This window comes from Diceros bicornis, chromosome 10 (genome assembly GCF_020826845.1).
Source record: "Diceros bicornis minor isolate mBicDic1 chromosome 10, mDicBic1.mat.cur, whole genome shotgun sequence".
NCBI lineage: Eukaryota > Metazoa > Chordata > Mammalia > Perissodactyla > Rhinocerotidae > Diceros > Diceros bicornis.
Genome location: NC_080749.1, coordinates 15,293,858 through 15,312,729, shown reverse-complemented (window position 1 = coordinate 15,312,729; position 18,872 = coordinate 15,293,858). Strand labels below are relative to the sequence as shown.

Genomic DNA, 18,872 nt, shown 5'->3' with positions numbered 1-18,872 from the left:
ATTTCCACAGGGTCCATTTACATGCCTCCAATGAAGCAAATGTTTGTCTCTGTGGCATCCATCTGACCACACATCAAACAATCAAACATCAACTGCGTGCCAGCATTGTGCTTATGCCATCCAAATTAATTCCAGAAATGCAGATACCGTATTTATTCTGAACTTTAAAGATCCAATCAACTAGTTACTGTAAAAACATCCAAAGTAGTATATATCATTTTCTTGTACAGGTGATTTAAATGTAAAAGAATCTAATTTGTGAAACCAGAAAGATTATTAAAGCAATTAAGTGAAGTTGAGGAATGATTTAAGAAAGTAATTGTGAGGGAGGAGGAAATATTGTGTTAATTATAGATATGTAACGAGTTGAAGTAGCATAGAGAGTGAGATTATTAGAATTACTTGTTATCACAGATTAAAGTATGCATTTCCTGATAATAATTTCTTATTAATTTGTATGGAATTGCAGATTATTGCTCCCACTACTCATTTTGAGTTAAAGACAAAATTTTGTATTTGAGAAATATTAATGAATGCTTTACTAGTACAGTATGCTTTACCAGTACAGTACAATATAATTTCACCCCACAAAACAAGCCACTGGATGGATTGAGGAAAAAACAGACAGCATTTTGATAGGTAGAGAGAATTGGGAAAGAGTCATCTCAAGGCACAGTCATTTATTTTCTGCTTGAATGATATTAAGAACTATTAGATAGAGTCTGCTTTACATCTCACCAAATGTGGCTCTTTTCCCCAAATTCTTTTCTCTTTGTCACTAATATAGTTGCAATTATTTTCAATATTATTTTTTGCATAAAATTATGCTCAGAGACTGAGACTGTCTTTGCCAATAGTTTACTTAACACAGGCTCACTGTGGGATTTATAACAGTTTCACAAGCCAGTAGCGTACAGGACAAGGGCTCATAATAAGCCAAGAAAGAAATAATGCAACATACTCTAAACCAATGACAGATTTATCACACTATTGTTCCAGTCAAGGGGAGATGAAAGGAATAAAGTGCAAATTTAGTTCAAGGTGTATCTTTTTATAGAGAGGCACTCGGGAGAGACGGCTTGACCAACGGAGAGCTGAAGGCCAGCTGGCACCTAGAAACAAAAGTGAAAAGTCCGCTGTTGCTAGAGCACGTTGCTAGGGAACGGACGCGCCGCTGTTGGCGGGCAGGCAGATCTCCTTCATGGGGCCGCTGAGCGCCCATAAGGGAGTCGTCCTTACCACGGTAGGAGCTAATGCCCCACAGTCTTTGGAGAGTTTATTTAGGTCAGTAAAGTGTTGCTTTGCCCAGAATGAAACTCTTGGATATTTCTCCCAAACTCTGGGTATTTATAGTCTGAATGTCCCCTTGCCATAGTTGCTTCTCCACATGTTCTTACCGATAAGCCCCGAGCAGCTGGGCTACTGAGTTCTTATCAACAACAAATGAGATGGTGACATCTTGACACAATTTACTTCATTCTTATGTCAGAACAACAACTTTTTTTGTCTTTGTCATAAACAAGTGGATTAAAACAACTTCACTAAGTTGTGAACAAGTGGATTTGAAACATATCAAACCAATACACAACAACTCGTATTAGTCTTTTCTTATTCTATATTTTCATAGTCTTTATTCAAGTATATTACAGCACAGTATTATTTAGATTTACTTCAATTAACTATTACAACCCTTACATATGGGGCCATGTCTGGATCACCTGGGATTTTCCACTCCACTGGATATAGTAGCTAGTACTATTCCCTGAAAATACTGGTGCCCAGTAAATTCTAGCTGAGTCAAAGCAGATCACTGAATCACACAGACATGAAAGATCTGCAATAATAGAGCTATGAGACATAGATAAATAAAAACAGGAGATAACTCAAAAGCCTTGACATTTCATTTTATTTGGTTTTGGAACTTGGCTTTATAAAATATGTTAGCGTTGTAAATCCCCTAATCCTTGAACAGCCACCTACACTTCAGGTACTTGTGAAGCATATCAGAGAACTCCCCAGGTCCATCAACATACACTATCATACAGTCAGGTCTTTGGCCCCCAAGCCCTGTGTGGTCCCCTACAGGTCTTTGGCCCCCAAGCCCTGTGTGGTCCCCTACTCTGGAGAGCTGGGGGAGAACATTTGTCGTCTCATCTGTAAGGACTGCTCTTGTCCCTCCAGCTTCAACCTGGAGCATCTTGATGCATTTGTTGAGCCGCCCTGACTTTCCCCCAGGGAAACATTTTTCTCTCTGGCTAGCCAGAGTAGACAGAGGTTACACACTCAAATTCTTAAAGCCTACTGGCATAATCTGTGCAAAGATATGCTTTTCAAAGTCAACATTAAAAAAAAAAAAGACAACACAGGATGCATTTAAGCAGAGCATTCACTTTCAAATAGACACAAGCATTACCATTTTCTGCCAGTACTGTTCACATTCATAGAATTTCACTGGTCTCTGAATTCACTTGTTTTCAATTTCTGGTAATTGGAAGAAAGCTATTTTAAACCACTCACCTCAGATGCTCCATCGTAGTGTTCACATTGCCTTTCACCTTGATGATCGTCTTTGGAGGCAATGTGTGGCAGTGTATGTGTGTCTAGGTCTGTCTCATTGTGTCAGCTGTTTGCGAGGGAAGAGAAATAAGAGGTCTTCAAATTAGGAGATCAAAAAAACAAAAGAAAAATCAAAAAATTACCCACACATAAGAAACAGACTCAGGCTTCGCTTATACCACAGAAAATCTTTACCTTGTGGCAGCAAGACCAGATTTGTCCTCCTGATCGGTGTCATTTCCTCCGTTTCTCCTGGGGCAGGGGAGAGGTTACGCTCCCAGACTCTAGAAGTTGCTATCAATATTCAGTAGAATTCTGCTATATCTTTCAAAGCAAATAACGACTCTGCGAAGATTCAATCCAGAAGTTTTTTAAACTTCATCACTTGGGTCTTTCTCGACTCATCCATACTCTCCTCTGCCCAAGCTTGGGAAGAAGTTCACAGGTTTTCTTTGATAAGAGGATGAGAAGTAAGTAATGCATATTTTGAATCAAAAAATGCTTTTCTTTCAAATATAGATTTGCATGAGGAAATAGTATTTATTATAAATGATGCATTTTATTAAGTGCTAACTCGTTTGGCCACATAACTATTTGAAGAAAGCATCTTTAGCTCCATATTAAAGATTAATTTTTAAAAATTATTCAATTACTCATGGAGTGTCTACTATCTACCTGGTGCTACTCTGTATGCTGAGATATTACAGTTAACAAGACAGACAAAAATCCCTGGGACAGGAGTCCATATTCTAATTGGGTGAAGACAAAACATAAATAAAGAAATAAGTACAATACATAGTGAATTATTTTTCCAGATGGTGATTAGGGTTATGGATTAAAATCAAGCAGAGGAAAAAGACGTGGAATGCTAGGGTCAGGGAAGGGGGTTGCAATCTAAAATAGGTTTCTTTAGGGCAGGACTTACTGAGAAAGTGATATCTGAGCAAAAACCTAGATGAAATAATGAAAATATGAATAAGAGTGAAATACCAGAATGAAGAACATTACCAACCACTACAAATAGTAATAACAATGGAAATGTAATAATAATAATAATGGATTTCAAGGGGCTGGCCAAGTGGTGTAGTGGTTAAGTTCGCACACTCTGCTTTGGTGGCCTGGGGCTTCCAGCTTTGGATCCTGGGTGCAGACTTACACACCGCTCATCAAGCCATGCTGTGGCAGTGTCCCACATACAAAACAGACGAAGCTTGGCACGGATGTTAGCTCAGGGCCAATCTTCCTCACCAAAAAATAATAATAATAATAATAATAATAATAATGAATTTCTTCCAGAACCTAGGTCTACGTCAATCTAGACCTTGTTCTCTGAACAACTACATATTTTATTAGTAACAGTGCACACCATTCTCTAATTGGTTGATAATTAATAACTAACGGAAATTTAACAAACTCTAATTTTTTTAAAGACTACTGAACTTATTCTGGCGTTAACTGTTGTTCTGAATACTCCTTAGTGACTCTTCGGCCCCACTACTTGAGCCACACACAAAGCTTCCACTCTGCTTCGAATGAGACAGATGAGTCTGCATATCACCTAACAGAGCAGCTGGTGAAAGTCAGCATCTAGATGTTATTGCACAGAGGATGCACCCTTGATGTTTAAATGCTATCTGTGTGTAACTCCATCTACATTTACTGAAAACCAATCCATTCAAATTATATATATATGCTCTAACAACAAAGTTACAAGATATCAGTTCTCTAGTGCTTTGATGGACTTTAAAACTGTCCTCAAACTATTTTACTTTGGTGTTTCAGTATAGCATTACCCTATATTGAGTGAATTGAGAGACACTTAAAGGTCCCAAAAGAATTAACATATTTTCCACTTCTTGACCTTTTCAGGGCCCTGAAATCTCCAGTATCAATCACTCTTAAATTAGCATTAAAAAACCATTATCAGTCACTAATATTTTAACAAGTAAGATGAAAAAGGGAAATACAACATTTATTGAACCCATATTTGATAACAAGACCTTTACACCTTTACAAGTATTACTTCATTCTAATCCCCTCTAAGAAGATAAAAAGACTTTAAGTTATGTATTGTTTTCTCCATTTTATAGCCAAGAAAAAATAAGATTCAAGGAATTTAAGTTACTTGTGAAAATTCACAGAGCTGAAAGCCAAGAGAAAACTCTATCATATTTGCCTAATCTCCATTGTGTAGCAAAGAACACCATGATTGGGATTTTAAATAACATCCAGAGTTGCATAGCTAATAAGTGACAGAGCTACACAGTATCCAGCCCCAGTCCCTTTAATTCTCCAAGACACCAAGCTGTCTGTAATAAATTCAGAAGAAATAGGAAAGAGACTATTTCAGTGGTGATTAAAGAAAAGAGAGGATTCAAAGCATATGATGCTGTTTAGATGGACTGGCCCCTGGAGGCAGATCATCTACAGAGAGCCCCATGAGGCAATAAGAAGTAAACCTCCACATGAGCAGTGATATTCTACACACAATGGAACTCGGGTTATTAGGAGAATGGAATATGCTGAGACGGTTTCTTGGGGAAAGTGTAATTTAATGGAGCCTGGAAACATGGAGAGGAATTTCATAGTAAAGAGGACTGGGAATCAGGAAAAAAAATGGCAGTGTGGCAAAGGCTGGTACTAAGAGAGCATCTCATGGCGATGCAGGGGCCCTGAAAAAAGAGTACGTCTACCTCGCTTGTTTTCCTGGTGCCAGCCCTGCTTAACGTTGATGGAATCATTATTAGGGCCCAATTATACAATAAGCCATAGTGATTTACGATGCTCTACAACCAGCACTGAATCAACCTGTCTCCATAGCCGTAAGGCTGCATAAAGTTTTAATTACGAACATCATAAGTTGGTCAGAGCATATGGAGAAAAATGGATTATGAATTTATGATGCAGTGAATTTTCCTGCTGAGCGGCTCTTCCCCCTATCAGGGCCTAGTGACAGGATGACAAAAAGCACGTAGGAGAAGCCAGATGCTTGACAAAGCATCCATTCCCTTTTAAAAGTGAGACTAGGGACTGAAGCTGTGGGAGTGTGCCAGAGGGAATGTCAAGGGACATCAGCTGGCTTTGTGACATTCCAATCCTGGCCTCAGGTGAGACGTAGCTACCAGGGCTGTGACAATGACATACTACCCCAGATTGGCAGATGACAGGGTAGAATTGAGCCGGGGGATAGTCTCAGCTTGCTTGACAAATCTTTCAACACTCCTTATATGAGAGGATTTCCCGAATTGATGAGCTATTCACTCTATTTTCTCTTTAGGATTTTATGGTTCAATAAGCACTTATTGAGAGATTACTATGTGCCAGACATCCAATGACTGGTCAGTGTGGGTGTGTAGAGGCCTGGATGCATGGCCCAACTGGGGACAACTTTGCAGGGCCATCATAGATGCTGACTTCCCTGAGGACGTGGCCGAGTCTTTGTGACTGCAACACAGACCAACTTCTCCCTCTGCTCCTTCCTTCTCCCTTCACTTCCCCTACAAGTGTTGGTCTGGAGAGCATTCCCCTATAAACTTTTTCCATGTCAATCTCCATCTCAGAGTCGGCCTCCCAAGGAACCTGACCTTCGAAACTCAGCGTATCACCTGTAGAAACCTCAATTTCCTGAGTCAGCACCCAGAGCCTTATATAAGATTTGGCAAAATGAAAAAGTATATTCATCTGGTATCCACTAATCATTTATTTATTCAAGGACATGTCCTTATAGTGCTTACTCTGTAGCAAGCACTGAACTAGGCTTTAGGAGTACAGAGGTAAAAGAAAGTTCTGCACTGCAATAGTTGGCAGCCCAGTCAAGACAGACAAATAAGCAAAAACTGCTTAGTGTGGTAAACAGCATGATCTAATCAGGCACGGGGAGCTATGGGAACACTGAGGAGGAACACCTACCTCAACGTGAATACTGGGGAGAGAGTCAAAGACGTCTCTGGAAATGGTAGCAATTGAATCAAGTGGGAGTAGAGGCCATATGCTCTTCTGACTGGACGCATGCTGAGGGAGGTAATCAGCAAGGAAGGAGGACAGGCTCTGCCAGCTGGTACTAACACCGAGCCGACGCTCACATATGCACAGTCAGACAGAAGGCCCTGCACCAACACTCCAGGAAAATTCTGCCCACCTCCTCCGGCCGTCGCCTGTGACTCACCTTTGAGTCTCATTTTCTGGTTTCTCCCGGATTGAAATTACAACAATCACAGTGTGGAACTGACACCTCCCAACCCCAGAGTTTCAGAGGGATCATCTTGTCTATACCTAATAAACAGGAAAGTTGACAATCTCTGCAGCAAGGTCGCTAAAAACATGTGGTTGAATAGTGCAAACACCTCCAAACACCCAGGGCAAGAGCAGCACATGGCTATTGACACTGATGTCTGCCCAAAAGGCCTCACCTGGTGGGGTTAGCAAATCTGCTCATGCTTCTCAAATCAAGATTCGGAAGCAAGTACTTCTTCACACTGCAAATTTAAGCTGATGGTGAATTAGTAAACAGAGCTTAGTTTGAAATGATGGGCAGAGCTTCAACCTCCCTTTCAGCTATGGCAGCTTGAAAGATACACCTCTAATTAATTTATTTTTAAAAATTTTAAAGTTCTTCCATAATGAAGCCAGTCTGATCCTCTTTCTCTGAATATATGCATAAATACATGTGTATATGTGTAAATATAAACCAGATAGGTAGATATTCAGAATGATTACAGCAATCACACCCCAGCTCAGATGGAGCTCACTTGAGACAAAAGGCAAGAGCTAACAGACTAAAGAGCATAAACAATCTAATGAACCACATGATGTTCTAAAAATATACTGGCTTGGAAGTCTGGAGATCAATTCTTCTAGCTTGGTTTCAAACAAACAAGTAAATAAAAGAACTCACTAGTGTTCACACTGTTAGAGAACAATTAAAGTCGTTTCGCTTCACAATATGTGTAGGCAATCACATTTCTGAGTTAAAATTATTATGTCTCTGTAATATGTAGATAGATATTATATTTGATGTGAGGGCTGGTAAGTGTTTATGATGTATAGAATAGACATAAGACAAAATACCAATAGCTAATACATATAACAAAAATGTTAAATATCACTAGTAAATTAAAAGTAAGAAATGCAAACTAGGCAAATAAAATCCAATTTTAAACTATCAAACTAGCAGACATTATGCTCAGTATCATTGACTGTGAAGGGACATGGGCCTTCTTGTGCTCTGCAAATGTGTGTGTAAACTGATGACACTGTTCTAAGGAAAACTTTGTGCATGTGTCAAGAGCCCTAAAAAGTACATGTACATTCACTGACCAATTGTGCTTCTAGAAATTTATATTAGAAAACACACATCCCCCCACCAACAACCTAGAACAAAATTTATATTAAAAATTGTTTATTGTGAAACTTTTATAACGCCAAACTAGAATGATCATACATATCCAATAATTAGTCAAAGGATATCAGTAGACAATTCACAGAAGATCAAATCCAAATAGTCACCAAACATATGAAAATTTGCTTAAATTCAATAGTAGTCAGCAATCTGAGAAATAAAATAATACATTTTTGGTGTCAGAATTGGAAATGTTTAAAAGATCCATTGCTATTAGAGAAATTACTGGAATTCACATTTAAATGTATCTGATCAAACTGTGAATGGTCCTAGTTACTTTTCGAAAAGAGATCTGATGATGCTCTTAACATTAAAAATGCATATATCCTTTGACCCAGCTCTTCTACCTCAAAGAATTTATCACATAGAATCAACAACAACAATATGTAAGATATAGTTATTTATTGCAGGATTGTACAGAGAAGCCCCAAAAAGTAAGTATCGATTATAGGGAAATAATTGAATGAATTAGTGTATATCTACACAATGGACTATTTTGTAGCTGTTACAAAACAAATTATATAGTATGATATTGTGATTTAGAATAAGAAACCTACATTTGGTCTTCATCTCGGTTTCTGACACAGAGCTCCTAAAATCATTGGAATTTCCTGTATTGAGAACAATAAAGGTGTCTCTTGTTGTGTTAATGAGGCGACTTTTGGACACATCTAAGGATGGGGGCTGGTTGTCAGGGGAACCAACCATGATTGCAGAGTTCAAAGTTTCAGTCCCACCCTCCTGACCTCCAGGAAACGGGAGGGGCTTGAGGTTGATGCATCACTAATAGCCAATGATTTAGTCGATCATGCCTGTGTGATAAAGCCTTCCTAAAAACCCAAAAGCACATTCGAGGAGCTTCCAGCTTGGTGAACCAGACTCTTCCAAGTGCTACTGTGCTGGGCCCCAGACTCCACAAGGACACAAGCTCCTTTGTTCAGTACCCCTCCCTGTGTATCTCTTCATCTGGCTATAGATTTGTATCCTTTAATATCCTTTGTAATAAACTGGTAATCTAGTGAGTAAACTGGTTTCTGAGTCCTGTGAGCCGCTCTAGCAAATTAATTGAACCCAAAGAGAGTGTCACAGTGTCCACACAAGTAACCGATAATCAATCTATAGATTAAAAATGGAGTGACTTTATTGTATGAGCCAATTCTGAGGACTATAGCTCAGGAGAGCAACCTCCACCAGGGAAGGAAGCACTCCAGAGAAGTGAGGTATACAGCATGGTTATGTACTGTTTTGGAACAAGGAATACACATCAAATATGACAGGAATACTTCTATTTTTTTTTATTACGGTCATAAGATGCTTTGCTACATATAGCAAGTCAATCTGACCCTGGTTTCTGGGAAGGAATGTTTATCTTTAAAGAAATGCTGCTATGGGAGGGAGGCATTCATCCCTATGTTTAAAAGCAGCATTGTTTGCTTTGGAATACTGTAAATGTTTAAAGCAGACGTAAAATGCGTGCTTGACAGGCCATGTCAGGCCATTTGGGAAAAACAAGGTCAGGCCAAATCAGTTTTAAACCAAAATGGCTTCTTCATCTAACGCAATATATTAACTTTCTTTACTGCTTTTCCGTCAGTGGAAAACTCTGATTTATAGCCAGTCTGTCAGAAGTGCAGGTAACAGACTGGCTTTTGATTGGCATCTGATGTGCAGAATAGTCTTGTAGGCTGAGTGCTTAATGCATGGAATATGATGCTATGTCTGGGTAGATAGGGTCAGAATTGATATGAATAGTAGGATACCTAGCTGTTGTCTGAGAATTGCTTGGTGGTATGCAACCCCTCCCTACTCCACACACACATGGGAATTGGTTCCAGAACCCTTACAGTTATATCAGTTAACTTCAAGATTTCAATGAAGTATTGGTTGGCTGAAGAAAGAAAGATGTAGAAAAATATATATAATATGACACCAGTTTTGAGAAGTTATGACTGCACCATATGCATATGCAACCACATAGGGCAGTAAGGCCAGTGTTTATATATGTATGTCTACGTGAGTGTGCGTACACACAATGGTGATGAAAATATGGAAGAATACATCCAAGGTGGTTAAGATAACTTATCCAAATAAGAGTGGAGAGAAGCAAGCACAGAGAAAAAGATTGCAAGTAAATACCAAAGACAACATATATGATATGATTTCATTCATACATTTGTGTAAATTATGTGTATGTAGACTTAAAAAGTATGTATTTTATTTATTTATTTATTTATTTATTTTGTGAGGAAGATCAGCCCTGAGCTAACATCCATGCTAATTCTCCTCTTTTTGTTGAGGAAGACCAGCTCTGAGCTAACATCTATTGCCAATCCTCCTCCTTTTTTTCCTCAAAGCCCCAGTAGATAGTTGTATGTTGTAGTTGCACATCCTTCTAGTTGCTGTATGTGGGACGCGGCCTCAGCATGGCCGGAGAAGCGGTGCGTGGGTGCGCGCCCGGGATCCGAACCCGGGCCACCAGTAGCGGAGCGCGCGCACCATGGGGCTAAGCCATGGGGCTGGCCCCAAAAAGTATGTATTTTAAAGCAAGAATTAATTTTCACAGGACTCATTTGGGTAGATGAGTGAAGTACATCTTCCTAGCTTTTACTCCTAGCCATGTTTGGATTGAGGCATGCAGAGCTGTGTGTTTATAAAGAAAGCTGGTGATTGCATACATACACAACATGTAAACACAACATGTATTTGCATTATTCTTCATGACTTCAGGCAGAATGCAATGTCTCCTTTTTCTTCTTCAAAGCCCAATGTCCCCTAAGAGCCTTGCCGATGTCTGGTTATCAAGATTGGGGAAGCACCTGACCCAGGACTTGCTTCCAGAGCTGGGATTACACATCTCAGCCCCATCAACGTGGATGTTTCCTCTATTCAGGTCCTCAATTCCACTCTGCCTCCTTACCCACATGGCTGACGTATCTAGCAAAAGATTACCTAGTAAAATTGTACTCTGTCATATGCTTTAACCCTGTTGCAAAGTGACGGTTGCTCCTGCAAATTACACGCTTCACAAACATTTGTGGAACTCAATTGCAAACAGCCTCTTGCAAAACACCTGGCATATGGCAGACACTCATTACAATAAAAAATTAAGGTTTTGGTGAAACTGAGAAAACAGGCAGTCCCCAATGCAGTTCCTGCTTCTTACATCCCCAGTTTTGCTGTTAGGATCCCAGCAAATCTACCCTCACCGGCTCCAGTGGCACAGAGGGAAGCCTCTGAGCTGGGGAATCAGAATATCTTTTTTTCACTGCTGGTGAATCCAGAAGAAAGCATGGGCCTATAATCAAGCATAAGATATTAGACCAATTAGCAATAAAAATTCATTTACTGTCAAAATGATCATTCCATCACAAAATCTGAAGTTAGGAAACTATTGACCTAGTGTCATGTTTTGCTCTATATCCAATCATGATCATGAGTTTTCAACATTCACTGGTTTAAAAATGTTCCTTTGATTTATTGAACTTAGTTTCTGCCTTTAAGAAGCTTACACCCTGGTTGAGAGGCCAAATCCATTTAAGTGGAGTCACAAAGACATATGTCAATATACAAAAATTTAGTAAAGTACAGACACATCCCGTTCCAAAGATAGTTCCAAAAATTGTTTGAGCAGAGGCAATGTAGTGGCCATATGTATACAGTCCCCCAAAGAGCCTTCTTTGATGACAGCACAAGACATTTGGATAACTATGTTCTATGAAATTTAATAATCAGTTGCATGACTTCATAGTTATACTATACCTTTGTGTACCTGTGTGCATACATATTTTGAAATCATTTTCCCTCTGAGAATGCAAGATTTGGCACCATTCTCCTCACCATCTGTATGCCTTGATTATATCTATTTTAAATGTAAATTCCTTGATGTAAGGAACAATATATTATGTTAAGTCTTAGTACAATGCAGTCTGATGGAAGATTATTATGGTTAATAATAAAAATTACATATTAGCAAAAAACGTATCTATGTTTCTGTGAAATTAACATGGGAGTTACTTGTATATTTTAATACGAAAGAGTGATGGTAAGACTGTCAAAAGCAAATAGGGTCATTTCTATAAAATTCAGGGCCATTTTTACAACTGAAAAGTGACTTGCTTAAAGGCATAATAACATATGTGGGAAAAATGTTACAGTCAGCAGTTACCAGAGTCTCCCCAATGAAGCGGCGGTCTGGAATGGTAGTGAGGCCAGAGGACATTCAGAAGCAGCAGCTTACTAACTGTCTCTGACATTTAAAGTAGATTAAGTTTTTAACATTCCCTTCCTCTATAGGACCAAGCCGTTTTCAGTATTCATCATGAAAATAAATAATAATAATCAGAAAAGAAACTTTTATTGAATTTTGCTTATATGGTCATGGCAGTAAATAATAATAATAATTACAAAAAAGTTATAGATTAGTCATTTTAATTATATTTTTTTCATAGAAAGGGAAAAGAGGACGTGAAAAATGCTTCTGAAAGAGTGAATTCCTCAAAGTTCACAGAATTATTTGCACCTCAAATGCCACAATTGAAGCAACTCAAGTTCTATTTCTTCGTCTTTACAGTTAGTATGTTATCATTGTTTATTTCAAGTTTGCTCCCTAAACACGGAAACACGTAATACAACAGTGGCGGGAGACAAGGACCGCACCTGAGACAAGCCTGAACGATTCTGGACTGTTTACTTACTGACTCTTACTGCTTACTGTGAAAATGAATGTGTGTAGCTTTGAGTCCACGTAGGTCAAGGGCCAATTTTATAAGCATGGATTATTCAAATTAACTTCCAGAAGAATACAATTGTTTATTAAAGGATATATATTAAAGGTGTGTTAATTTGGGGCTTAGGTACATTTTATTAAAAACATCACAGTAATCCTAGTACTTGTTTCACATTTAGATCAACAAAATACTTTTTCAGGGAGAAGCAGTTTTCCACTGACATTGTTTAAAATTGCCAGAGCATAGTGAAAATAAAAACTAGCCCAACTTTTAGATAATTTTAATTTATTATTTTCAGGCACGCACCCGGTTATCACCTGCACTTGGGGGGACCGCTCCTTGTTCCCTGCCTCTGCACACCTGCCCTTGGAGCCCCTGGGGAAGGCTAAATTGGGTTCCAACGTGTAGCAAAGTACTTTAATAGAGGACATAGTCTAGGCTCTTTTTCAAACTGTAAAATTTTAAAGAATGTTGCCTCTCATCCCCGACCATATACAAAGAGCCGCGGACAAGTTCACAGATGTAAAATACTTAGCCCTTACTTCCTCTTCTTCTACGCACGGCAGACATTCTTAATTCATCACAGGACTTCTTTCTCAGTGAACTGGGACACCTCTTTGGAAGCCTTATAAAACTGCAGTCTATGCAACCCACACAATCGTTTGGCACTGGTGTGAAAGCTGAAAACTATTTGCATTCCTGAATTAAATCTCTGGCACTCAAGGGAAGATTATCATCAGGGTCTATGAGGAGGGTTTGGTGTCCTGTAGGTGCTCAGGCTGCCATGCTCGTGGACGGAGTGTGCTGCATGTATGCATTTGTGGAAGTGGAGTGCAGGGAAAATGACTGAGAAAGCTAATCTTCACTCCTGTTAAAGCATGAAAAAATAGTAAGCCCTTAGTATTCTCAAATGATAAGAATGAATATTTATCGATTATTTATTATAGTCCAGTCACTATTACAGGGCTTCAAGTGTATTAACTATTTTTATCCTTTCAAATTCCCAGTGAAGTAGGTATTGTTATTATCATCCCCTTTTCACAGATGAGACCCTGAATCAGAGAATGTGAGCAACTAGCCCAAGCTAGTGCCACACAGCTAGTCGCAGAGCTGGGAAGTCAACACAAGTAAGTCTGCAAAGCCCCACGGAGAAGCACGCTCATGACCGCATTCTGATGTACTGGTGTCCATTTCAGCTCTCTTTGAGCCACTCCAAAGTCCATGAGATATTTTGCAGAGGGTTAGTTTTGATTCAGCTTGCTATAAGGCCAGTGTGAGAGAGTAATTAATTAGTCAATGTGATAAAAGGAAAATAAAATATTAAAATCATCTCAAGATAGCTTTAATGTTTTATTTTCATTATGACATAAACAAAACCTTTAATCAGATGGCTTAAATGCTTTATTTATGGCGGAGTGGCTCTGAAAAGAAAGTCAACTACTAAAGAAAGTCAACTGCTTTATATTCACTAATTCAAATAAGCTTTGCAACATTACTGAAAGTTAAAGATTATTCATTTTCAAAAGAAGGAACTAAACTTAGAGAGGTTAAGTGAATTGCTCAGTGAATTGGGAAGCTGTCATTTGAACCCAAGTCTCTGTAATTTTAGGGCACACATTTCACCATTTGTAGGTGTTCCTCTGCAGATCCAGCTTGCTAATTAAGACATAGCCTTTCCCAGGCCCTCTTCAAACAGCTCTCCCAGGCTGTCACTCATGTGAGAACACTTTTACATTCCCAAGGATGGAACTTTCCACCTGTTGGTCAATAGTCACTATAGGCCAAACTTCACACTTTCATTGCAAAAAGGAAAAAGTAGAAAGAGGGAGGAAGAACGTCTAATTGCAGGATGTGCTACTGCCAGCATCAAGATGAGCTGGCACCAGGCCAGCATGAATTTATTCAGTAAAAGTTTGTCAGTCCCCTACTCACCACCAGCTCCTGTGCTGGGCTTTGGGCTGACAGAAAGACAACATCATACCCCTGCCATCAGACCATATTTCAAGTTTCTGTCATGAAGACAAATTCAGAAAATACTCTTTTAAAGAATTAGAGCATTTTGGGGGTTGGCCCCATGGTCTAGTGGTCCACTTCAGCGGCCCAGTTTCGGTTCCAGGGTGTGGACCTACACCACTTGTCAGTGGCCATGCTGCAGCAGCTCACATATAAAATAGAGGAAGATTGGCATGGATGTTAGCTCAGGGTGAATCTTCCTCAAGCAAAAATAAGAAGATTGGCAAAAGATGTTAGCTCAGGGACAATCTTCCTCAGCAAAAAAAAAGAAAAAGAAAAAGAATTAGAGCATTTTGTTTAAAACATTTTTGTTATTGTTGCTAACGAAATAACAAGTGTTGTGTCTAAGGTGCTTTCATGCTTTATGCATCATGTTTCAGGAAAACAAAGTGCCTCTTGATTCACCAGCAGTTCTTGAGTCTCATAAAATCAAGCATATTGTGATTCTAAGAGCTCCCTACCTACGCTCTGCCTTCCTTTCTCCAGGGGGCATTTCCGTCGAAGACAGTCTGATGTGATCATCACAGGAATGAGTGGGTGCTCAAAAAATTGTGAGCTTGGTAAATTTATTCTTGTTACTCTTTCTCCCAGTCTGTACTTCTTCCCTCCAGGTGTTTATGGTGCTAACGTTGCCTGAGGGTCATCTGCTCTGGACTAGACAATGCGTGAATAATGAGACTGTCTACTCGCCGTGGAGATGGGATTTGAAGCCAGACTTGATCGTGACTTCGTGTTTTGCTATTTAAGACCTGTTTGACCTTTGGCAATGTTTTTTAAACCTGAAAATGGGAAGCCTAATTGGTATATGTTTTTTAATCCCTTCATTTTAGTTACCCTTATCTCTAAACCAGTGGTTTTCAAGTGGGGGTGTTTTCACCCCCTAGGAAACACCTGGTTATGTCTGGAGACATATTAAGTTGTTATAACCGGGAGGAAAGGGGTTGTGCTACTGGTATCTGGTGGGTAGAGGCCAGGAATGCTGCTAAGTATCCTACAATGTGTGGGACAGCCCCACAACAAAGAATTATCCAGCCTTGAATGTCAACAGTGCTGATATTGAGAAACCCTGCCTTGATCTCTCTCACACTCAGATCCCCAATCCCCACTAAAGCCTGACCATAAAGAAAGTGGGTATGATGGAGAGAAAGTGGAGCACACTCTTTCCAGCCTAGATGTAGCAGGAGATACCTCAAACAGAGAGAAAAAGGAAGTGAAAGACTCCACCTCCACTGCAGAATCAGGACTGTGGGAAAAGAAGGGAAACAGGACAAAGACAAGCAGGCAGTCCAGTGTTGGCTTCAATCTCCCTCTCTTTGGGCAGATATTCCCAGAGCGGGAGGTACATTTGATCAGTTAAGGGGAACCTCAGTGTCAGAGAGGCTGCTACCCACATCAGGATATGTTCCAGTACTAGCAAGCGCTTAGGCAAGGCTGAGTCCAGAGTGCAGATGAATGAGCAATGAGGAGAGAGGAGGAGAGGAAGGGGAAAGGAGCAAAAGAGAAGACGGAAAAGAGAAGAGAGGAAAGGAGAGGGGAATGCAGAGGGGAAGAAAGAAGCGGAGGGGAAACATTACACGAGCTAGAGCTAGAGGCTTCAGCAGCATTGGCCAGCAGAGCAGCCAGGTGCCAAGCACAATTAATTTAAGCTACATTCCTCCCCTACAACCTCAGCTGACACCATGGAAAGGAGAAAGGGAAGGGAGGAACTCTGAAAGACTGCATTTTATTAAAAAGTTACTGAAAAATTTTACCTAAAGAGAATTTTGAATTATTGGTTCATATTAAGATTACTGGACTGAACTAAAATAATTTAGTTGTACAGGAAGATTTGATCAGCTCAAGGAAAAAGGTGTACATTTTTTCCATACTTCTGAAGGTACTATATGAATTTTTTACTTTTTATAGGTTAACATTAAATTCACAGGCTTGCTGGAAGGATGAAATAAAATAATGCATATAAAGTATATAGCAAAGTACTTGGCACAGGGTAAGAACTCAGTAATCAGGAAGGAGAGAAAACTTCTTTTCTATTTAATATGTGCAGCAGACAGAATTTCTGAAATGATCCCCCAAAGATGGCCCTCCTGATCACCAGAACCTGTGACTATAATGAGATATTTCTCCCATAATTATGTTATGTTATATGACACAATTGATCTTAAGACAGGGAAACTATCTAGGTGTTCCTGATCTAATCATAGAGCCGTTAAAAGCCAAGAATTTTCTCTGGCTGATGGCAGAAGGAGTGGAAAGAGAAGTCAGAGATATTTGAAGAAGGAGAAGAACTCTGCATGCTGTTGGCTTGAAGTTGGAGAGGGCCACTGAGAAGGCACACAGAAGGCCTCTGAAAGTGGACCCAGGGCTGACAGCTAGCAGGGACATGGGCATCTCAGACCTACAGCTGCTGGGAACTGGATTGTGTCAACAACCCGAATGAGGCTGGAAGTGGATTCGTCCACAGACACTCCAGATAAGAGCCCAGTCAGCCAATGCCTTGATTTTGCCCTGTGAAACCCTAAGCAGAGAACTCAAATGAACTATGCAGGACTTCTGACCTATAGCACTGTGAAGTAATAAATACTTGTGGTTTTAAGCTGCCCAGTTTGTGGTAAATTATTATGCAGCAGTAGAAAATGGAGACAATATGTGAGGTTGTCTGATTCTGTAGAATAACAAAACAGAAAACTGATATCCCCTCTCCTTAGTACAAAACGTTTGTCTCCATGTCTTTGTTGTCTTAGTGCCTCAAAACCAGGTACTCCAATGTTCTCCAGCAGATGGTAGGTTTTTCTTGAATCTAATGGAGCTTCAAGGCCCCTCATTTGCATGAGCCTTTTCCAAGGAAGGGATTCAAGCAATGAATTTAAATAACCATATATTTTTAGAAATTTTGCAAAATATGACATTTTAATTACAACTCATTAAAACTCCTGGCTTTTTCCAGTCTTTCTTGCCCCTATTTGCACTTGACACTGAAGTGACTATGGGTAATTTTAATATGTGGCCGAGATGAGGTTGAATTTAAGAAATACTCAGTTTCACTTCAGTGAGATATTTTTATGCGACTTACAGGTACTTCTCTGTAGCCACAGTAGTGTAGGAATATCTTTCAAGAATATCCCAGCATCCTGCTGTGTCATGACTGGGTGCAAGACAAGAAGTCATATCACTATATGAAAGTATCTTAGGGTGCCAGGCACCGGAAGTTTTTGAGTAGCAGAGGAAGTACAAAGTTTGAAATGTATAGAACTACAACTGTGGAAACTTATTGTAATCATGAGCTGTATGAACTTTTTTTTTTAATTTGTTTGCTTTTATTTTTTATTTGTTTATTTTTTTGGTGAGGAAGATTAGCTCTGAGCTAACATCTGTTGCCAATCCTCCTCTCTTTGCTAAGGAAGATTGGCTCTGGGCTAACATCCGTGCCCATCTTCCTCTACTTTATATGTGGGATGCCACCACAGCATGGCTTGATAAGTGGTGTGTAGGTCTGAGCCCGGGATATGAACCCACGAACCCTGGGCCACTGAAGCAGAGCACGCAAACTTAACCACTACACCACCTGGCCGGCCCCTGGATAAACTTTTATAAAGAGACTTCAGTGATCATTCATGACTAGAAAAAATAGTTTCCTCCTGTCCAGAAAATACTTAATAGTGCTATGTAGATCATTATTCACATACTATATATTTTCCTATTTGATAGGAATCAAATGAAACAGAATATATCAGAATTTCTCAATTTGTAAGACATAAACATGTAACAGTACCACAAATTATTACATTTGTGTGTGAAATTTTGTCTCTGTGCGTCCCCACATTTTGGATCACATCTTAGTGTGCCAGTGCATCTTGTCCTGATGAAATCTCAAAGTGTCATTGGAATGGCACACTAGATTGCCTTAAGAGCTTGAAGAAATGAGTGTTTCAGTGACAAAACTTCTGCATATATTCACCAACAAAGGAGGGTATGTAGTATAAAAATAGTTTTATTATTAAAATATGTAGCTTAATATAACATACTTATTTGTTCAAAACTAATTTGGATTACTCATGTAATTTCAATTTCAGATTAACTTTCTGTTTGTTTCAGAATCATAAGCCCCATCAAAATCCAAATATAACAAGAAGGAATGTTTAAATGCATATTAAAATCCAAACAAATTAATTATAAATAAC

The 18,872-nt window shown here is 39.3% G+C and overlaps 2 long non-coding RNA genes across 3 annotated transcripts in view; both read right to left on the bottom strand.

Annotated features, from left to right (window-relative positions):
• Positions 1–429: 429 nt before the first annotated feature.
• Positions 430–6,638, bottom strand: LOC131410666 (uncharacterized). Its single transcript, XR_009221378.1, has 4 exons — positions 6,466–6,638; positions 2,752–3,006; positions 2,518–2,623; positions 430–1,112 (listed from the first exon to the last, which is right to left on the bottom strand). It is a non-coding gene; the product is annotated as an uncharacterized LOC131410666 (long non-coding RNA).
• An 8-nt stretch (positions 6,639–6,646) lies between these two features.
• LOC131410664 (uncharacterized) overlaps positions 6,647–18,872 on the bottom strand; it is a 51,814-nt gene continuing 39,588 nt past the window's right edge. Inside the window, exons 2-5 of one of the 2 annotated variants that reach the window (XR_009221377.1) lie at positions 11,161–11,249; positions 8,062–8,104; positions 6,966–7,044; positions 6,647–6,828 (exon numbers count right to left, since the gene is read on the bottom strand). This is a non-coding gene — a long non-coding RNA (uncharacterized LOC131410664). Of the gene's footprint in view, positions 7,045–8,061; positions 8,105–11,160; positions 11,250–18,872 lie in introns of both variants that reach the window. The other variant, XR_009221376.1, reaches the window with a different exon arrangement.